The sequence below is a fragment of the Camelus dromedarius genome, chromosome 5, assembly GCF_036321535.1.
Source record: "Camelus dromedarius isolate mCamDro1 chromosome 5, mCamDro1.pat, whole genome shotgun sequence".
Lineage (NCBI taxonomy): Eukaryota > Metazoa > Chordata > Mammalia > Artiodactyla > Camelidae > Camelus > Camelus dromedarius.
The window spans coordinates 23,640,895-23,664,781 of NC_087440.1; the positions used below are offsets into that span (position 1 = coordinate 23,640,895).

The 23,887-nt window shown below is 37.2% G+C and overlaps 1 long non-coding RNA gene across 1 annotated transcript in view; it reads left to right on the forward strand.

The window, feature by feature from the left end:
- The window catches only part of LOC135321389 (uncharacterized), a 349,273-nt gene that overhangs the window by 130,306 nt on the left and 195,080 nt on the right, over positions 1-23,887 (forward strand). The gene's annotated exons all lie outside the window — the stretch shown is intronic.

Below are 23,887 nucleotides of genomic sequence, written 5' to 3' on the forward strand. Positions count from 1 at the left end.
ATAATAACAATACATGTGGCTTTTTAAGGAATGTAGATTAATTGAAGAAGTGAATTGCCCATGCCTGTGTGACAAATAAGCAGATACTCACATAAAACATGTAAAAGTGTCAATAAGGATATCTAGGTCAAAATAATTAGATTATATATATATATAAATTTTTTTTTTTTTAAAGAGACAAACATGGCCAACTGTGGAAGATTGCAACTGGTCTCATTCTGACTTTCCCATCTAGACATTCTTTGGCCTAGACATGGGTCTGCTAGACTTTCTGTTCTATACTGCATAAGACATCTTTGACCACTCCAATAATACATCTGGGGCGTGACTCTGCCTCACAAGTGCACTGGCAGACAGGACCTGAATATTAGCTGTGTGTACAAGATCTAAGTTGTTTCTTCTCAGCCTGGACACCACAACCTTCTCTCCCAAGTGACTAGGGAACCATCTGCTACTCTCCCTCTTGTGCTTTCCTCCATACTCCATGCCTAAAATTCCTGCTCCATCTCTACCTTCCCATCCTTTGCTTTGCTTTCCTCTCCTACTTTCATCTTCTTCAAGTTCAGTGGAAGAACCAGTTACTAGGTACATTCTCAGGAGACCCCTGAAAGACCCTGTCTAGGGATCTTGGGAATGGAAGGCACGCAGGTGACTAGGATGAGACCTGCTGGGACACCCCACTCACTCCAGAGCTTGCAGATGGCATCCTGGGAAAGCTGGCAGAAGCTGCCCAAAGGTAAGAGCTTTGACCTAAGCCAGCTCTCCTGGATCTCTGTCTGTGGTGCTTGGTCAAGAGAGGAAGGTAAAATTTCATGTTGTCCCTTCCTTTCCAAATTCGGATTGGCAGGAAAAGACATAAAATTATTAAGTCTTTCTCTCCTAGAGCCAGCTCTTGCCTTCTAGTTTGTCCCATGTTGTGTCCTAAGAACTTGGCTTGGCAACCATCAGTTTGGGGACCCCGGAAATTTGGCTAGACAGAAATGTGGGTGTACTCCATTTGTGGCTGGGGTCCTGCTGACTGTTGCTGGCTCTCAGGGGAATTGCCTGTCTTTCTTTTGGTTATCTTTCAGAGTGACTCTGGGTCTTGAGAGAGTAGTATCTTTTGCACCCTTTTATGGGGACCCCTTTTGCATTCATGAAGTTGTTAATGCTGCCAGGAATATTTACTGTTTGTCCTGGCTGAAATGTGACAAGACATTCAAAAGATTTTTTAAAAGTGGCCTATGATCAGAAGTTGGCCACATAGGAAGCTGGTAGTCAGAGCCTGGTAGGAACTTTCTTTTAAGCCTTCTCCCCTAAGCTAAAGTGAAGCTATATAACAGAGAGAAAGAAAAACATTCTAGAGCCATTGTAGAAGGATTTACTAAAACATTGCAAAGAAACCCAGATCTAAATCTAGAATGTAGAAGTGCTTTGATTTCTGTGTTAGTTGATTTCCTTGATAAAAAGAAGCAAATTGAAGAGAATGTAGTTGGATGGCTTGATACCATTCCATTTGCAATCGAATGTTTTGGGGAATTAAAAAGAACTGTACTTGTCTTACGAATCATCTTTACAAGAACAGAAATGTGGCTCTAGAAAAAGTTCAAAGCCCACCTGTTATTTGTACCAGTCCTCAAACCTTGAGTTGTTAGAAACTAAGCTAGTCTTTTTTCACGTCTCTTAGTGTGTGTACGTGGGCACGTGGAGGTGTGTGGATGAAGTAATTTGTGCTGAGCATTTACAGTTCGTACAGGCCAAGGTGGAGGCCTGGTCAAAAAGAAGGCTGAGAGCAGCCTGACAAAAATTTGGTCAAGGAGAGAGTCTTTGCCACCCCTCCCACTGGGTCATGTCAGTGTTGCAGAATCATCAATACGAAGCATCAGGAATCAAGCCATCAGGGGAGTCGGGGAGGAGTCATCTGTACTCAGCTTACTGCCACCTTGAATATTCTATCAACATGACCCTCTTGCTCCAGCGCTCTTTGTTGGTCCTGGCCACACTCAGCACACAGGAATGTTCCTCAGGGTAGAAAATCCCAGTGGCCATTGACTCATACCCCTGGAGGCAACTGGAGGTTCATTCTGGAACACTGCCTTGAGAGAGGCCTGAGTCCTAAAGACCTGTTCCCCAGGAGGGGAATTTCTCTCTTTCAGTATAGGGGCAAAAGTCCTGTGTCTCATCTATTTTTTCCAAGCCTCCATGTTTTTTTCCTTCAAACTCTCTCCTGCTCATTGAAGATAACAGTTCAGGAATTTTTTCATACTACTTTTCTGTTCAGTCATGTAGATCCCTGAGACATTAAAATACAGGGCCTTTCTTGATTTGACTAGGAGAAAGGGAAAAATTCAGAGAGAGAAAAACAGAAATATCTTAGAATATTTTCTAATGTACATACCAATTGTTATGGGAAGATAAACCTAGATTTAAAAATTGACATCTGGACATGATAGAATAACAGGCCTCAATTTTGTAGCACTGATAATTCACGTAGGTGAGTGTAATGGGGAACACTCTGCTGTGTTAGAAGATTATTATTCTGGTTTCTTTCATGCCCAGTGTCACCTGACTGCTGGTTTCTTACCTGTGAAGTGAGTTGGATAAATATTTCTTCCAGCAATCATATTTTTAGCTTATAGTAATGAGTATTCTTCATGATAGTGAGGTAAGAGTCAAGGGGATACGGCACAGCCATTAAAAGAATGACACAGCAGTTAGCACTAAGATGGCTAGAGATTTGACTCCCAGTGGAGCTTGAGCTTCATTATACACTCATTGTAATACATTAGCTGCTAAATGGAACTCCCACAAGTGCCAGGATAGTTTCAAGGCTGACTATAAAAGATCAAAAAGTGGCTGTTGTCCCAATTCCTGGGAACCCCAGCCCCTTCCCCAAAGTAGTTGGAATAATCTTCCCACTTGTTAGCATATGAAGCTACCAAGCCCATAAAAACTAACAACTCTGTCTCTGGTGGTTGCTCTCTCTCACCTTCTGAGATGGCCCACATTCTGCCTATGGAATGTGTATCTTCCAGGCTGCTCTCTTGCTCTCTCTGGCCTTTGGAGACAACTTGCACTCTATCTATGGAGTGTGTATCCCTCTGAATAAATCTACCTTCACTCTGCTGTGGCTCACTCTTGAATTCTTTCCTGTGTGAAGAACCCACAGGCCCTCATTTGATGGAGTGCATTCTAGGGACTTGTCTGGGACCTAGGACATGGCCATCCTCTCCCTATTTTTCCTGTATCAATAATAATTTTCCAGAAGAATTACCAGAAGAATTGGAACCTAAACAATGCAGATGACTGATTTTCATATATTTAGAGGAGTTGACTTGACGCTCAATACCATACTATACCGTATAGTCATTTGAATCACTTCGGGGAAAATCCATCAGATCAGTTACTGGTGTCAAAAATTACCCTTTCTAATTGAATTTTTGGCTTTTATTATGGTCCAGATACTCTGTCTTCAACATAAATGGGACATCACCTTTGCCCCTGGAAAAAGTAATGGACATGTGCCCTCATTGCCACTTTCCCTTTTCTCCTGGAACTATTTTCCAGGATGACAGTAATTTTCCTCCTTTTTAGAAGTATGATCTTTTTTTTTTTTTAAAGGAAGATAGAGCCACAATGTCTGTTAATAAAATTACCCACTTTGCCTTTTATCAAGTGGTCTGGCCAGCGGCTGGGAAAAAAAAATTATAATCAATAGGGTTTCCATTTTAAATGGAAATGGATTGATGCACACTTGTGGTAAAAAGGCAGAGGCACAGAAAGGTGCTTTGGAACACCTCTTCCATTGTATGTCTGGAGCTCTGTTATCAGTCCTCTTCAAACATTTCCTTTACCACAGTTCCTTCCCCCCTCTCTCCTCGTTGTGTAACATGAACAGCCTAAGCGATCTTCTGTTGCACTCAAGATTTCATACATGTTTTTCCCTTTCTCTCACTTGGCACTTGATACTGTTTTCCTGAGGCTGTTTATGATGTAGAAGATTAACGTCTTTCATGGGTGTATTCCTGTTTTCTCCCCTCTGAGTTGCATGTGAATATTGGCATCTGTTGGGATTTATTAGAAGCTGGTGGATGTCAGAGCCCCTGCTGACTCCTTCCCGCCCTCTTCCTTTGTGTCTCCCTCACCAAGGTGCAGTTATGCGTGTTTTGTGGAGCATGTCTTACTCAGGGCCAGATGTTTTTGGCCGAACTTTAGGACACATCCTGATTCTGTTTATAGGTGAGGAAGACCCAAAGTCTTAACGCCCTGGAGATAATGGGGGGCGGGGGGGAAAGAGAGTTAATCATCATAGTCATGTGTTAGACCAAAGCAAACAAGAAACGAGCTGGCTTCCTTTGGAGTTTGATGTCACAGTCAGACTTGTTGTTTCCGGATTTGGGGAGACACGGAAGCCAGGACAGCTCTATATTATGTTTATTTCCATCTACTGAATTACAGTTGCCTCCTGCAAAAAACAATGGCTACTGAAGTGGTGGAATGTGTTCCTGGTCCCAGGTTCTCTGTCTCTGTGTCCTTCTAAGATGCAAATAAACAGTTTGTCGCCAGTACCATTCTTTCTCGTGCACTACCTCTCTCTAAACATTTCCCAAGGGCTTTCATTTAATCAGCCCTCTATTTCCTAGGGGTTCCGAGAGTATACCTAACATGGGTGTGTGGACAGGGGAACTGAGAAAGGGGGAAAACATTAAAAAATAAGCACAGAAAAACTTTGAGACCTACAATTTCTTTAAAATATAAATATGGATAAGTGAGATGGATTCTATGTAATTTTATATAATTGGCTTTTCTTAGAATTAATAACAGTTAAAGTGTCTTTAATGTGACAGAAAAAAAAAACCACATGGTTGACTATTTCAGGTTTCAATCCTCATGTACTCATTAATCATCTAATCAGAGAATTCCACGTGAATATCTGCAATCTGCCCATCCGTCATCCTGCCTGATGCCGGGCAGAGCCTGGGCTGCCAAGTAATCTCTGTCAGACATGATTTGGCTTACTTTTGTGTTCCACAGCTCTTCACTAAGATTTTTTAAAAGCTTTTTAAAAAATAAAATAATGTAATAAATGGTCATCAGAAGAAGTAAAAATAGAGAATTATATGAAGCAACAAAGTAATAGTGCCTCCTCCCCCTTTTCGCTACAGATGGACTTATTGATAAGTTGCAGGGTATTTCCCTCGTCCCAAATTATTTTCTCTCTGTACTTACAATATTCCAAATTTTTTTACACTAATAGAACATTATACAAACTTTTCTGGAAAAAATACTTCTGTTACCAGTGTTTTGTGAATGTACCAGCACATCGTGATTCTCTGTTATTTTTAGTGCTGGTGAAATATACTATGGTATGAACGTACTGAAGTTCATTGAACCTGCTCCCTGTTGGGTTTGCTTTGCCCCTGTTCCTGTTCTTTTACTTTAAATTTCTTTCAATTGAAAAAAAATACCTTGCATATTTATTTTTTAACATTTAATATTTTTTAACATTCCTAAAATTGTGGAATTGCTGGGTAATATGCATATTTTAAAGTTTAACAGATACTTCCCTCCAAAAATTTGTATTGACAATAGTTTATGAGAATTCTTAGTTTTCTGTAGGCTTGCCAAGATAATTTTACATTGCCAACCAATAATTTTATATTTGCCAAGCCAATATATATGTTTTAAATCTGTCACCTAGGTATACAGATCATGTTTTCATTTCTTTAATTATGGGTGGGGTTAAGTGTGTTTCCATGGGTTATTAGCCATCTGTGGTCTGCAGTGCAATTTGCTGGTCTTATCCTAAACCTACCTTTCTATTGGATAATTACTGTTTTTCTCATTGATTTTAAACTCTCCTTTTATATTTATTTAATAGTTCTTTTAAAAATATTTTAATATATATTATATTAGAAAGTGTGGAATCCTTTGGTATGAAACAGGACTTTGAGATAATAAAAGTGTCACTAGACATTATAAAATTATTATAAAATTAATAGATGTACATGAAAGTAAAATGAAAATTTGTAGGACATATAGTAAAACTACATGTCATTTGTACTGCCTTGTACCCCTACCCTCAGTATCTTTTCCTGAAAGTTATTACATTGAAATATAATTGTGAGAAATAAGTATTTACCTTCATTCTGTGATTTATCCACTTTTAATAATATCCACTAGTTCTAGCTCTGAAAGATTAAGAATTAAGCTCATTTACATGCCCTTTTCTTCCCCACATCCTCTTCTCTCTTGTTCTTTTAAACAAATATATTCAGTTATTTTATTAATTTCATCTAGTAATATTTTATTAACTTTTATTTCTTAAATCATTTATATCAAATACTATCCTTTAAACTCCAATGTTTGGGAAGAAGAAATTAGCACCCATATACTATCATCAATCTAGTGACACTTTTATTATCTCAAAGTCCTGTTTCATACCAAAGGGTTCCATACTTTCTCTTAGATTGGTCCTGAAAATTGAAAGCCAATAAATATAATTAGTAATACTTTAATTATAAAACTGCTATTCAAAGCTGAGCCAATTAAATGTATAGATTTGGGACTACAGTACTATGTTTTTTAACCTGTACCACATGAAAGCAAATTTTGCAAGCTTCAACATCAAAAAGATTTCTTTTTTCTCATTTTATTAACATGAACTTTTACAGCTTTTACCTCCCTTCCTTCTAGAGTTTCTAATTGCCTTTATTTTGTTCTGGTTAAATAATAGCTTATAATTACATTTTTTGTGAGGGATGATAAATACATGATCTTGTTGAAGCCATTAGTCAGAGAGACTTACATCCTGCTGTAATTTGGATAGATTTTTTTTTTCCTACTAGGTAACCACTGTCTTCCTGAAACTTATCTATGGAGTATTGGTATATTCCGGTTTTCTACCTACTCTGGGATCTTTATTTTGGGTAAATTACTTCTAAAAGATACTGCTTCTTTCACTATGACTTCAATTTATGTGAATAGATTTAAACAAAGTAATCCCTTATGTATCCTCTGTGCCTTTTATTATGTGGTGGTCTTCACAATTTTACTTTCATGTATTTATATTTTCTTTTTTCTCTTGATGAAACAAGACAGTGTTTATTATTCATGTGTATGTTTCAAAGAACTGTCTTGGATGTACTTCTTCAATTCTTTTTGTTCCTGTTTTCCCATTCATTCATAGATTTCTGCTTGTGTCTTTATTATCTCTTCTATTTTTCTTAGGATTTTACTGTTGTTGCCTTCTTGAATAAATAGGGAGTTTTCTATATTATATACAGATAGTATCCCAGGTTGATGTACAGACATACGAGGAAAAAAAAAAAAGCACGCAGTAGAATCCTATGTGACTTGATAAATAGTTGATTTTTGGAAGGTCATTTTTCAACAGGAAGCTTATTAGTAACTTACGGGTGCAGTGGATACCAATGACTAGAGACACAGAGTGTCTTTTCACCCAGAGCACCCTTTCCACTGAAACAGGTATGATGATGAAAAGTAAGGCCACCTTTGGGAAACCCCCACTGTGCAATGCACTCCCTCCTAAGTGAACTCCCGCCATTCTCCTTCTGTTCTTGCCTCTCTGATCTGTGGCCTCTGATTTGAAATTTATTGTTTGTTATTGAATACCTCTTCATGAAGGCAACCCCAAAATATATTAAAAATTATTTGTTGCTCTAAGTCTTAATCCCTTTAAGCTATATCAGTTAGGATTCTATCAGTGGGCATATGGTGTGCTGAAAACAGGTACTGCAAAGAGAACTTAATAAAGGGACTAATTACATGTCATAGGACGACAGGGAATAATTTAGAAACTTGGAGCTAGTCACAATGTTACTAACTCTAAGCCTGATGGAGTGAGGGGCAGTGGGACTTCTGGAACCTGGAGGCAGAGAGAGCTCTGTAAAGAGGGCCAGCTGATAGGAATTGTGCCCTCTGATCAAGGGAAGCAGCGAGCCTGCTTTGGCCCCACAGGGAGGGAGCAAGTAGAATAAATACGCTTACTTCCCTCTCTTCTTTCCCTCTTCCACCAGCACTTCCCATAGTCTGAAACCAGTGAGGAGCAAGAAGGTAATAGTGCCTGTTGATGTAACAGATGAGTCAGATGCTGTGGGGCCAAGAGCAAGGTGGAGAAGGATGAAGGATGGATATCTCCGGGAGAACAGAAGGGCCTCAGGACACCCACCCTCAGGAGAAATCCATCCAGTGGCTGGTTCAGAGTATCTCTATGGGGCCCACTTACCACTTGGTGTCTTTGCTGATTACTTCCTTTGTGAGAGGTGTTTTAGAAACTAGTTCAAAGTCTTTAATGGAGCTGTTCAGATGTTCTGTTTCTTTTGTCTGCTTGGGTAAGTTGTTGTTTACAGGGAACTTATCCGTTTCATCTGTCATCCAACTTACTTACGTAAAGTTGTTCATAATATTCCTTTATTTCGTTTTTGGTATATGCACCATCTGTGGTGGAATAGTCTTTCATTTCTGGTATTGGTAAGGTGTCTGTGGGTTTTTTCTTTTTCATTATCAGTCTTGCTAGATGTTTATCAATTGTATTTATATCTTTGAAGGGTCAACTTTTGGTTTTGTTAATTTTCTCTATTATTTGTTTCTGTTTCATTAATATCTTTTATTTTTACTAATTCCTTTTTTTTTTTTGACTGAATATGGCCTCCTTTGTCTAAATTCTTAATGTGGAAGCTTCTATCATTAATTAAGACCCCTTCTTTTCTAATACAAGCATTTAAAATCTATAAACTTCCCTCCAAGCTTTGGCTGCATCACACAAATTTTTATATATTGCGTTTTCACTAATAATCGGTTTGAAATATTTTCTAATTTGTCTTGTGGTTTCTTCTCTATGGAAATGAGTTATTTAATATGCAAATATTTGGAGATTCAGTAGGAATCTTGTTGATATCAGTTTCTAATTTATTTCAATTGTGATTAGTGAGCATAGGCAGCAAGATTTCAATTATTTGAAGTTAATTGAACATGATATTTTTATGGAGCAGCATATTTTTTCATCTTGATTAATGTTACACCTGTTCCTGCAAAGAACAGTATTCTGCCATGTTGGGTACAGTATTTTAGAAATATCAAGCAGATCAAGGGGATTGATAATATTACTAACAACTATATCCTTACTTTTTGTCAGCTTGTTCTATCAACCATTAAGTGGGTGTAAAATGTCTAAATATGACTGTGAATTTACCTAATTATAACCTTTAGTTGTGTGTGTTTTTGCTTCATTTTTGTTGCTTTGTTTTTAGATTCATGAACATTTAAGATTGTTATGTTTTCTCAATTAATTGACTCCATTATCATTATTGAATTTCTCTCTTCTTCATTCATGGAAATGCTGCTGGAAGTTCTGGAAGCTCTCTGCTTTGCCCGTGGCAATACTGCTTGTCTGGGTATTGTCATAGCTACACCATCATTCTCATGCTTACTGTTTTTATGGTATAACATTTTTCATCCTACTACTTTCAACTTATCTTTGTCTTTGTATGGGAAATTAAGCTCTTACAAACAGCCTATTTTGAGGCCTTATTTTTAAATCCGATCTAAAAATCTCTGCCTTTTAATTGAAATGTTTGGTTTATTTTTATAAATATTTTTATAAATCCAAGAAACTTACAACAGTATAATTCTATCTTCTATCCTTTGGGTTACTGATACATACTTTGCTTATAAATGCATTATAAACTCTAAATAAAATGCCATTATTTTTGCTTTAAGTTATCACTTTTCTTTTAAAGAAATTAATGAAAGAAAAAAGTCTTCTATATTTATAATTTCTAATGTTTTTATCTTCCTGTAAATTTGAATTTCCAAGTAGAATAATTTCTTTTTCATCTTAAAGAATTAGTTTTTTTGTTTTGTAGTGCAGATCTGCTGGTGAAGAATTCTTGCAGTTTTCAATTATCTGGAAATCCCTTTATTTCCCTTTGTTTATGAGGATATTTTTACTCCTTGTAGAATTCGGGGTTAAAATCCTGTTTTTTTGGGCAATTTAAAGATGTTATGTCATTGTTTCCTGGATGCTGTTGTTTCTGATGTGAATTAGCTGTAATCTGAATGATTTTATAAAATGTATCATTTTTCTCTGCTTTAAAAATTCATCTTTATTTTAGGATTTCACCAGTTTGGTTATAATGTGCTAAGTGTGAATTTTTTTTATTTCTTAGAGTTCACTGAGATATTTGGTTATGTAAGTTATTTTTTGCCAGATTTGGGAAGTTTTTCTCTCTCCTTCTCTTCCCCTCCCACCCCTTCCCTTCCATTCTTTCCTTGTCCTCTCTGTCACTCTGTTTCTCTCTCTCATTTCTTTCTCTTCCCTCTCCATTTAGGACTCACATTTGAACTCTGTTAAACATTTAATGCTTTTCTATATGTCAGTGAACCTCAGTTCACTTTTAAAAATTTTTCTCTTGTGAGTGGATCATGTCTATTGATCTATCCTCAAATATACTAACCTTTTGCTCTTTAGTGTTTAGTCAGATATTGAGCCCACATAGTTACATTTTCATTTAACTTCATAAATTTTGCTTTTTAGTTTTAGAATTTCCTTTTTTTTTATAATTTACTGTTCTCTTTAGATACTATCTTTTCAATCAGTTGTTCATCTTTTCTTTTAAGTTCTTGAATTTACTTATGATAGCTGTTTTCAAGTCCTTAGGCCCTTCCAGGATCTGTTTCTCTTCACTATTTTAATTTTTTCATGATTATGAGTCACATGTGCTTGCTTGTTTGTTTGTTTTGCATGTCTAGTAATTTTGATTCAATACTAAACATTGTAGATGGTGTTTTTTAGGGAGTCTGTATTATGTTGCCTTCCTTGATGTAGTTTTACTTTTTTTTTTTTCTTTTTTTTGATGGGCAGCTAAATTTCTTGTGGTCCCCAATTGTTCCTATCAGTCTCGATTGTATTCTTTGTTAGGAAGGATCGATTTTGGGTTTTACCTTTTGTCCTTGTGTATGGCCCCTAATCTAGGTCACCCATAAGTCATGGCTTAGCTGGGTCCTCAAATGAATGCTTCATGGGCTCAGTGAGGTCTGTCCACTCTAGCTGTGCCTAACACAGGCATCTCAGTACCGTGTGACCTCTGCTATCTCTGTTCTGCTCGCAGCTGCGTGGCAGGCTGCCCCGAGTAGACCTTGCAGAGCCTTACACATGCACATCCCAGCCCTCAGCCAAAGAGCATGGTCAGTCATCACAGAGACTCTGACAGCCCTTCATTGGCACAGCTCTATCTTCTTCAGTTCTCTGCTTGGCAAATTCTCGCTGCTTTCCACGGCCTCAAAATTCAACCTCTACCTCTTTTGTTCAGTGATATTACCATCTTTTGAGTGCCACCTCTTTGAAGTGTGGTCTAGTGTGTGCCTCAACACAAAAAGCCAGGGAGTACATGGAACTTACATCACATGTTTTCCTTCTCTCAAGAATCACTGTCTTCTAATGCCTCTGATCCAAGGCCTGAAAACTGTTGCTTCAGATTTGTTTAACCTGGTTTTATAATTATTTATGGAGAGTGGGCGAGTTCAGTACCAATTACCCTCTTATGGCTGAAAGTGATAGTCTACTGGTTGTTGTTTATAGAGTGGTTCTTCTGGGCTGTGATTTGTCCTTTGCCTATTTGCCTTTGGAAGCACTTTGTCTCTCTAACCCAGTAAAGTCCATGTTGTTTCACCGTATACTTGAAAAACTTTGTAATCTATTGCACCTTTCTCAGTGTAGCCCTAATTCTAACTCATATCTACTCATCTTCCTTTCTAAGACCGAAGAGATTGATTAATTAAAAATGAACTGATAGGCTGTGTACTGTATGATTCCAGCTCTATGACATTCTAGAAAAGGCAAAACATGGCGACAGTAAAAAGATGAGTGGTTGCCAGAGTGGTGATGGGGTTAGTGAATAGGTAAAATACATGGGAGTTTTAGGGCAGTGATAATACTCTGTATGACACTATGGTGATGGCTATATGTCATTGTACATTTGCCTGGACCCATAGAATGTACAACACTAAGAGTGAACTCTAAAGTAAACTTTGGGTCTTTGGGTAATTATAATGTGTCAGTACAGTTTCATTTTTGATGTAAAAAAAAAAAAAGTACCATGCTGGTGAATGATGTTTATATTGAGGGAGGCTATATATATGTGGGGGCAGAGGTATATGGGAGATCTCTGTACCTCCCTTTCAGTTTTGTTGTAAGCCTAAAATAAAACTGCTCTTAAAAAAAAATAAAGTCTTAAAAAAAGTGAACTGGTAAGTAGCAGCATTTTAGGATAAAACTATAACCTATATGGTTGAAGATTTTATATGCTTACTATTTATTTTTCTTACATATAGTTTTTGTTTTACTTCTTAATAGCAGAATTGTATGATTTTTCAAAACTTGAGTTTCCTTTTAGGCTGATTTCTATAATATGTATTCACTTTATTACTTTGTGTTATTCATGTCTTAAGAAATAGCAAATTTCTTGTGGGTTTATATTATTAACTTCTGTGATGTCTCCTCTTCCCTTTTGTAAATAGGAGTACCTGACTCCATGTTTTATCAATAAATATCTGTCTAGTAAAGGAAGCAGGATAGTGTATGACATAAATGTGTGGCTCCTAGATCAAGGTTGCCAGATGTGAATCTCACTTTTGGCATTTAAGAGCTGTGCAATCTTGAGCAACTCTATTTCCTATAAGCCTCATCTATAAATAATTGTACCATCTCTTAGGGGGTATTTTTTATGATTTTAATCTATATAAAAGCGTTTGGCTTAATAACTGATACATAGTATGTATTTAATATAACATAGTAAGTCCTTAAATACAGTATTGATTTATTTACCTAAAAAAAAAAAAAAAAGCAGAGAGAGGCAGCACAGTAAAGTGGAAGAAAGTCAGAAAGTGTCTGTTGTATTTCTACCTCTTATTATCTACGTGACGTCAGCTAAACTCTGTAAACTCTCCAATCCACACTACCCTATAAAATGAGCAGGAAAGGTCAGCTTTGCCTACCTCACAGTATGGTGTAAGAATCAATTAGGTTAATGTTCTATAGCTTGTAAAAAAAAAAAGACTTTATACAATAAGGAAAATAATTTAGTAAGACAATAAATTATGCTAGTTACATGTTGAATCCTAATATTCTCCACTAGATAGAATCACCTGGCCGTAAAGAAAATACAACTGTTTGTTTCCTCAGCTTTGTACTGGTATGGTCTGATTCTGGGCTTCCGTAGTTTGTGCTGGGTCAATCATTGCTTTAAGATGAAAGAGTTGCATATTGACTAAAGTTTAATGAGGATTTACATGTTTCATGAAAATACTTATTATAAAAAAACATGTTATACATTTAAAATATGGATACAGTATATGTGCTTCAGGTACACATGGCCCATGCATATGTAAATATATGTTCCTATTTAATGGGCAACGCATTTAAAAAAGGAAAATATAATTATCAGGCCGAAACTGTAGAAATTTAAATTAAGGGCTTGTCTCCCATGACACTCTCAATTGCCAAAACAGTCCTGTCAGGATACTGCCAGATACTATGACCTGTTGCTGAAAGGATCCTGGTTTTCCAGACATGTGTGTGTGATGCAGTCATTGCATCCCTTTGTCAAGGAAGAAGCGTTCTTGGGCTTATAGCCCCAGAGGGAGAATGGAACACCACGAAGTACCAGCTCTGCTGTGTGAGATCCAATCAGGAGGCAAAAGCCACACTAGTGAGGTGAACGAGAAAATTTAATATAAAGAGTAGTCAGTGAGGTAAAAGGTTAAGTTCTAAAGGAATATAATAGAGATACCTATAATTTAATTGGAGTAGCACCTATAGGAAGCATCCCTAGGCCTTTAAGGAAGAAACTCAGATACTTGGTGGGAGAAGCAGGGAAGAGGGTGAGGTAAACTGCTGTTTGGGGCTTAGTTCTTCTCTATGGCAATTGCTATTTTTTTCCCGATTTTACTGAGATATAATTGGCCTACTGCACTTTTTAAAAGTTTAAGGTGTACAGAATAATGGTTGACTTAAATCCATCATGAAATTATTATCACAATAAGTTTAGCGAACATCCATCATCTCATTAGATACAAAACTAAAGAAATAGAGAGAAAATATGTTTTCCTTGTTATGAGAATGATTAGGATTTACTCTCTTAACTGTCATATATAACATACAGCAGTGTTAAATTTGTTGTGTTGTACATTACATTCCTACTACTTATTTGTCTTGTGAACAGAAGTTTGTACCTTTTGACCACTTTGATCCAATTCACCCTCTCTCCACCCTCTGTCTCTGGTGACCACAAACCTGATCTCTTTTGTTTGTTTTTGAGATATAATTAACTTATAACACTACATTGGTTCCCAGTATACAGCACAGAGATTTAATATTTCTGTGCATTTCAAAATGATCACCATGATCAGGCTAGTTGTCTGTCACTGTGGAAAGATATTGCACAATTATTGACTATATTCCCCACACTGACATTTCATACCCATGACTAACTTATTTTGTAACTGGAAGTTTGTACCTCTTAGTCCCCCTCACCTAATAGGCAATCACTATTAAAAATGACATTCTAGGAATAAATTTATGCCTGGGAATTTCCTGAATACTACTTGAACATACTGCTTTAGGAGGTAATAAGGAAGATATTTTCCCTTGAAGTGTAGATTTAAAAATCTGAGCTATGAAAACAACCATCAGAGCTACAGACTGTGTGCGCCAGGGGTGCACTCACCACACAACGGATCTTCCCCCAGTATATTCATTGACTGTGCAAAATTCTAGGCGTGGTCCTCTGAGAGACATAATGACGCAAGTTCCTTTAAATAACTTGCTGCCTCAAAGGGAAAAGAGAAATATTTAAAAGTCGCTTTAATACAAAGCAGAATGTGGTAGAGCCAGATAAAAATAGTAGGTGCATACAGAAGAAAAGTGATGATGATAAGAATTTGTATTTGTCTAGGATGTTACTGTTTTATAGCACTTTTTATATTGTTTATCTACTCGAATTCTGAAAATAATTATGTAGATAGGCAAGTTACTATTATCCCCTTTTACAGGAATAGATTTAGGTAGTTTCCACCGAATCCAGTGGCAGTAACTAGTAACAAGTGACAAAGTGGAGATTTAAACCCATTCTTAAAATACAATCCCTTGATCTTTCCAAAGCAATTCAATACTCTCTGAGGAGCATTAATGCTACTCACTATAAGTGAGACTTTGTCTTGATACAGAAGGATACAATCCAGTTTCTCATCCTGAGGCCCCAGACTTCAGAAGTTGTTGAATGGGGTGGAGGAACCAGCCAGCGAATAGGGACCCTGCACTGAAAAGCAGGGAAGTCCCCATGTAGGAGCAACAGCCGGGAGCTTTTTAAATGGTAAAACAATGATGTCTGTAGAAGAACTGAGACTCAGGTAATACTGAATCAAACTCCAGGGCTGAGGTCGGGCCCAGCTGGATTTCCCTTGAGATCCTAACTGCACAATTTCTGGCCTCTTGCCTGGAAACTCCCTGTCAAGACTCTGGAAGCTCAGCCACAAAGGCAGGGGAAGGTTATTTGAGACAGAGCCATCCTGCTGCACCTGACAAGATCTCTTCTCCAGCAGGTAGCTGACCTCCTGGGGAGTGTCAGGACTGCTGAGTCACTTGCTGGGGGATCAGCTCAAAGACAGGCTTCTATTGATGTGACTGCTCAGAAGAAAGCCATTCTGGTACCTCAAGAATTTCAGACATTTGTCATCTGCATTCTTTACAGCCAGCTCATAACCTAGGTCTGTACAGGTCTTCTTGTTCCACATAACCCTTTAAATCTCTAGTCATGGGCACACACTGCCTTCTGCGTTCTTCTCCCTTGAATGGATGCTTCTGCACTGGGGAAGTTGATGTATATCTTCGTCTAGTTAATGGTGTTATCTGTCTGCAGGCTAAAGTCAGCTTATTTAAGCAGTGGTGTTATTTCCCCTTGAATAGCTGGCCTTTCCGCTCTGTGGTGGGACTTCCTAGAGCAAAGAAACAGGAGGCCAAAGGAGAAAGACTTTAGGGAATCCATGGCCACGTATTCTCCCTTCTTTTGTTCATCTGTCTTTCCCTCCTCAGACCTCACAGGGCAGCTGTCCTTTTATAACAAAAACATGACCATGGTATGGGGGCTTCACAGCTAGGTGCATGTCAGCCAAGGACAGAAGGTAACTGATGGTAGCCTGTGTTTTATTGCCAAGCTGTGTAGGTAGGACTCATTTCATCCATCTCCAAAAGTCATTCCCTCAACCCCATTGATGAGTATGCTCAACTGGGAAGCAGCCAATTAAGTACTGATTAAATTGGATCGAGGTTTAATTAGGTATCAACTTTGAAGTGGAGTTTCCCCACTAATATGGAAACTATTTTCATTTATAAGTTCTAGATGAAGATCTTGACTTTAACATCTATTTATTGCCCCCAATAGGGCTTTAGTATATGATAAATACTTAGTAAGTACCCATTATAAATGAATGAATGAATGAGTGAGTGAACAAATGATGAATGTAAATTCCCACACTTGGACCTGAATAAATTTATAGATATAAAATAAAGAATTTCCTTGATAGTAGAATGCATTGAAAGTACTGACATATTAAGTCAGTTCTTAGAATATATAAATGTTTACTCTGTGTGTATTGGGTGCTGCGGGGATCTCGACGATGACTCAGACACCTAACTTACTATGAAGAGAGTTAGGTACAAATAACAGATTAAAGTGGGGAGATGATAAATAATTTAAGGGATCTGCGAAAGATCTCTTGCAGGAATCAGACATCTCTTCTGGTCTTCCAAAGCTTTGGGATTCCTGTACCCGTCACAGGCAACAGCTTCAAGATGGTTCACTGTTCCTTTCTCTTTCCATCACAGAAACCTCCATGATTACATGGACTATTATTCTCCTCAAAAGAACTGTTCCTGATATGTTTTTCACACTTCCTCACCATCTTCCTGTAAAGTTGTTCTTACTCTAACTGATACCCTTTTTTTTGAGTGAAGTTCTTTCTCCTCTTTCTCCCTTCAAGTGATATGTTCTAGGTTCTTCTGTTGGCTGCCAGTCAAAGATAACATTTATTTTGCTCTTTCAGTTTCAGTCAAAATGTGAGCAAATTAGGATCCATTATAGATCCCACTAAACAATGATACAAAGCAGGGCTTTGCTAATTTTAATCTTCAACCACATCTCCTGCTTTGCTCTCTTCCTGTCAGTGTGATTAAGAAACTACACCAGTTTAGCAGGAACACAGGTGTTTCTTTTGATGTGATGCCAGTTAACTGATGGCTAAATATTGTTAAATATCCTTGGGAAAACATTACCTCATACGAGGAACAAATTTGTAACAATGTCGTATTTAACAAAAGAATTCCAGAAGAGACCGGTCTTTGTTCTTCCTGATGAATCCTAATTTCATCTTCATATTGTATCTTAAACAAAAGCTGTTTATCAGTGAAGATTATCACATCAGCTTACCACCTTCATGAAATAGACGTATTCAGAACATCTGTTCAGAGAAATGGGTCAGACGGTGTATGTTTGTACTACCTACATGCTATGGACCAGATGGCTAAAAATTGGTGCCATCAGGACTCAAGCACCGTGGCTTACAGATCTGGTTGCTCAGTGGAGTATGAATAGACACATGTATAAACTGTTCTTGGCATAATTATTAATGGAATATATCACTTTGCTCTTTTGTAAAATGGTATCTATCACTCTATCCCTACAGTCTTTTTTTCTAAGGAAAGGAATGACCAACAAGAACAGAATACGCCTGCATGCCTGCATAATGCTTGTCAGAATGGCTTTCATCATTATGTAAAGTTTCCATCCAGAGTCCATTTTTTTTAATTGAAGTATAATCATTTACAGTGTGTCAGTTTCAGTGTGTCAATTACAGCATAATGTCCCAGTCATGCCTTTATATACATATATTCATTTTCATGTTCTTTTTCATTACGGAGTCCATTCTTAATGTAGGATGTTATTATGCTTACTTTTCCCTCTTCCTGTGATCCTTCTGCCTCTTCCTAGTTGGGTCTCCTATACCAGAAGTATCTAGCAACCTGGGACATTAGATGATCTATTAGACTGCTTGTATCCTTGGACCATATTTTGAAAAAAAAAAATCATTGTTATCTTTAATCCCAAATATGCCAAGACTTTCTCTTATATTTGAAGGGATCTTTCAACTTTCTGGGTCTTGTTTTTTTCTTTTCTTTTTCTTTTTTGGCTTTTATCTTCTATTGTTACCATGTTAAAAAATAAAAGGACCAGATTATTTTCATAGGAAGTTATTCATACAGTGTTTCAAATCCTATTATATGTTTTTGTCCATTTACATGATGTTTCATTGTTTGAGGTGAGTGGAATATGCCCTAAAACTTAAGCCTTTGATTTAAAATAATTCTAGAAAAAGGGTCAGTGGTTTATAGTGTTTCCTTGTGTGTGGAATGGTGATTGGAGTTAAAACTGAATGAGAGAAGTTGAAGTGTGATATGGTGGAACTGAAAGACTAGAAAGATGCAAGTTGCTAGAGGAACAAGTTTGGAGGAGGGAGGTGAACTTTACTTTTATAATGGGGTGGAGTTGTTGGTGTGCTGAATGGAATAATACTGCTCCAATTCATGATTAGTGTCTACTGAGACTCTGGTTTGAATTGTCCTTCACCATCCACTGAACTGCAGAATTCCGGATGCAGGAGCATATCTTCTATAAATGGTAGTTCAAGGTCTATTAAAGTGAACTTGGACCTTTGGCCCAAAGAGCTCTTTTAGGCTTGTACCACCATCTCTAAGAGTGCCAATCTAGCCTTTAATTTCCATTAAAAAAGTATGTCAAGTCATTGCATATAAGACCAAGTAGTTTGGGGAATTTTCTCATAAGGGTTTTCTAAAAAGGCTCAACAAATCATCAGAACTTTATATGTGACTGAGCTGCTACATTTATGGGAAATCCTATAACCATGACTCTCAGTGACTTCAGCATTCATACTATCTTTAAATTTCTCTGCATCCTGATTTCTATGACATACATTCTCCTCTACTTCAACTATTATAAGCCTCACCTAAGAACTCAACATCTCATGGAATCTCAATACATGACCTCCATCTTAATATTTCCACACTCTCTTATTCTTGGCATAATTACGCTTTCTGACCTCAAACTGTGTTCAGCGCCTACTCTACACCAGGGACTGTTCTAAGCACAGTGATACATTTGGGACAGTGGCCCTTTTCCTCATGGAGCTCAGAGTTGAGTGTGAGTAACAGACAAGCCAACAAGTTTTATGTCTCATTAAGAATTTCTGTAGAGAAGCTCAGGGGGGCAGGAAAGCAGAAGAAGGGCTTGCTGGCCTGGTAAGCAAAGTAAGACTTCTAGAGGAGGTAACATCTGAGCTAACACCTAGTAGGGGAAGAGGAAAGATCAGGGTAAGGGAATGGTTGGAAGTTGTTCTATGCAGAGGATTTTTAAGTCTGATCCATAGTCTGACACTTATCAGTCAGGCCCCATCGTTTACACTGCAGATATCTCACAGCTTACATTGTAACACAGGATAGAAACAGTAAATATTGTTGCTCAGAGGATAGTGGGAAACCTTTGCTTATCTGTTTCAGCTGCTGCTAATCAGAAACACAGGTTGGATTCTATTTGGAAACTGATCCAGTTGGCAATAACATGACAGATACTGTAGTCTTGGCTTACTCTTTCCTCTCCTGGGAAAATTAATAATAATAATAATAATAACAACAACAACAAGAATAACACCACCTACACTTACTTTTTCTTGTTAAGAATTTGATGTATTTTCTTATTTTAGCTTCAGAACAACTGTGTGTCATAGGTACTATTATTGTTATTTTACAAATGAGAAAACTGAGGACCAGAGAACTTGCCAAGGCTAATAAATGGCTAATAAATAGAGAAGTCAACATTCACAACCAGACTCTGACTCTAGCCTGTGCTCTTAATACTACTAAATTCAGCAGCAAAAAATAGTTGGCTGCATCTTACCACTTAAAGACCTAAATAAAAATTTGTCATGGTCAAGGAAAACTCACACTCACCCTTTAATGATCCACCTAAATATTGTTTTCTTTTAATTCTCTTCCCACTATAGCAGGTGAAAATTATGTAGTTTCCCTGCTTAGCGTGGTGTGTGATATTTGCTGGCTGAATGGATAAAGGAATGAATGTATTTCTATTACACAATATTATTTCTATCATAGCTGGTCTTACACTGAATTGCAGTTGTGGTAGTATTTATACATCAATTTGCATGTTAGACTATGAACAGAAACAGACTCACAAACATAGAAAACAAGCATGGTTACCAAAAAGGAAAGGGGAGGAGGGATAAATTAAGAGTTTGATATTAGCAGGTACAAACTACTATATATAAAATAGATAAGCGACAAGCTACTACTGTATATATATAGCACAGGGAACTATATTCAATGTCTTGTAATAAGCTACAATGTAAAAGAATCAGAAAAATAACATATATGTATATGAATAACTAAATCACAGTTGCTGTACACCAGAAACTAACAACATTGCAAATCAATGATACTTCAATTAAAAAGAAAAATCTTGGGGTTAAGTTTGGATTACACCTTAATACTGGCATGTTAGTTGTTTATGCCTTGCAAAGAGTTGGAACAAATAAGCCTGCCTAAAATTTACCAGTCGGCAAAATGAATGTTTAGTTTACACAGTCACATGTTGATCTATGTCATTTCCCAAGAGCAGAGAGTCATTCACTTATTCATCAAATATTTAGTGAGCACCTACTCAGGACTACTAAAATGGCCCCAGTGAGCAAGACTGATTGAAATCTTTGTTTATACTCAGATCTTCCTTGGATTTACAGGCCAGTTTTAATTCAAAGCAACATGATTTATGCAATCTGGGGATTACAGGCAAGGGGTAGTTCTTACAGAAGACTTAACATAATCAGGATGTTTCTTTTTCCTCTGTTTACATTCATGGCTGTGGTTTGAAGGTGTCTTGGAATCTGAGTTTTCTTATCATAGATCTGATTTATTTGGATAGGTAGACTTGAGTTTTTATAAAAGGCTCAATTGCTTTGTTTGTTTTTTAGGCATTAAGCAAAATCACCCTGAGGGTCTCCCATTAACCCTCTGGCTGATGAAGTGTGGTGGTTTGGGTACATAATTCATTCTGATGGAATAAATTAGTTGCAACTTGTTGGGTGTTGCTTCTGTAGCAATAATGGACTTAAGTGCATCATCAGTGTGTGGTTTTTTTTTTATATGGAGTCTTCATATATTTTGGCTATAACTATCTATAACTATTGTTATTTCAAACAATCTAAGGAGAGGCTTGCCTATTTCAGCCGTTTCCTCCTGAGTTTAACATGGTGGGACCTGGTGCTTTTGACTGAATTGTAGCATATGCCCCAGTAGGGCTTGTGTGGGAAATTAGGCGGTGGCAGGAGCTGGCCTCTGGTTCAGGGTTCCCCATTAAAGAGCTTAGGCAGTCAGGAAAATAAGGAAAAGGTATGTTTATTGCCTGTGTTGGGTAATTGAATGCCTTGGGGTGAAGTGAGTGAAAGCCAGGCAACCTTTCTGTAAGTTCCTCTGAATGCTCAGCTGGCAGCATCTAGAACCGGCCGCTTTCCATCATGGAATATCCATTAACCTTGTTTATCTCTGGAAAAACACTGCCCTGTTTCCACAGTCTGCTGCTTGTCAGAGAAGAGTGCAAGAGATCATCTTTGCGCTCAGGGAGAGAATGAACTTTTCAGCTATTGCAAAAACACTCTTGAGGTGCTGATTCCTTCTCTTTGTTCTGAGATGGCAGGCGACATGCAACAAAATGTGGTCTCATCACAGGGGGACTGATACAGAGAGGTCCTCCTCAGATTCTCCTTTGGTCCTCCTTAGGACCTAAGGATTCATGGATCTCCTGTGGACAGAGGCCCTTTTTATTTTGCCCAGTCCCTTCTCCAGTTCTTGGGTGATATTTATATCTTAGACGCTAAAATTGAACGGAAGATTCAAATTCTTATTTGATTTTCTAGCTTCCCCTTGAGACCATCTCCCAGAGCTGCCAGACTTGTGGGTCTACTCTAGTTCTTTCTCCATTGTCACCCTACATCCACGTGGGCGTTTCAACACATGATAAGCTACAGAGCTGTCTTTTATCTGCCTTCAGAGCAACCAAATAGGTGTTTTATATAAATGTTTATAAACAAAAGAATCTGTGTTAGAGTTTAAAAAGGAAGAGTATGATTAGACTTGTGAAGTGTGTTATTTACAGTAAGTCATAAACACAAAAACAGGCTGCAATATAAAGTTTTAAGTTATCATTTGTAGCAATCTTCAAATAAGAGAGAAAACCATTTTCTTGGATGATTAACTGCTTTCTTACCTCAATACAGTTGCAGTAGATGGATGAGGATGCTATTAGATCTGATGTAGAAATTCTTAATTCTTTTAAGTGTAATTGATTTTTACATGTGTCCTTGTAGAAAATAATATCGAAAGTCAGAGTTTAATTTTTAAATATTTAAAAATGAATCAAGAATATGGACGTGGACAAATAATACACTAGTTATATAGTTTGTCTTAGTCTCTAATTAGCGCAGAGTGAGGCAGCTTTAAACAGTAATTCTTTTAAAAAAAAATTCAGGGACAACAATACCACAGAATTGTGGTATGTTGCTTAATACCATTCTAGTCTGTATTTCTGAATGTGTTTTTCTCTGTTAGATAGTTAAAAATAATATTTTTGTATAATATAATTAAGTGCACCATTAAATAATAGGTATAGTTATGTGTATGACCACACACACAGGCTTGATTGCATTAAATACAATATTAGCCTAATAGAATTTATTGCAATAGAATAGTTTTGCTTGTGTGGTAACATTTGATGAATAAATTATATTGTAATCTTCAAAATAAGTTTATGTTCTTATGCTATTTGTTGTCTTCTTAAATACCCATCAAAGACAAACTTAAGGATGTATGAGTCTAGCTTTGAATATCTATGGAGTGTTTCCAGTGTGCCAGTCATTGTGCTCGTTACACGTTATGTCATTTAATTCTGTAACAGCCCTGTGATACAGAAATTTCCAAAACCTTTTTACAAATATATTCCATACAGGGCTTCAGTGCCCACAGTAAAATCCAGCTAGCTGAAGACCATTGGGCCAAGAAACACAAACACCAAAGCAAAAGGTCTTGTGGTGATAAGAACTCTTTGTGAATTAGCCAGACAATTCAGGGTCCATTGTTGGTTCATTATGGAGAAAATACAGAAGAAAACAAAAAATCTAAACAAACATAAAGAAAGTCTCTTTTCTTTATGAGAGAGCACTGGATTGGGATTAGAGTCAGGAAATACAATATTGTATAAATTATCCACAACCCTGTGGCCTTAGGCAGGGTTGTATTGGGGCCACCATTTTTTCTTAATCTGTAAGCTCAATAAAATGATCATAATTAAAATTTTAAAAATGTTTTGACCATGACCCATAGTAAGAAATACATTTACATTGTTCTTCAATAAACATACAAATGGGCACATGCGCACACACACAGAGTTTTACCAAACATTGCTATGTACAGGGCAGTCTGATATTTTCTGCTTTGTTCTATTTTACTTTCAGAACTAATGTTTGTGACCCACTAAAATGATTTCACAATCCACTGATCTCAATCTTCAGTTTGAAAACCAATTTAAGCTCTTAAGAGCGAATTACAATATATTGATGTTGTATTTTACCACCTCTCAGAAAACAAACCCATCTATGCCAACCCCCGCTCAAAACAACCACCACTGAAAAACAATCGCTCTATCTATACATATTTTTAAAACCTAAGATAAAATTTAACTGATGTTTTTTA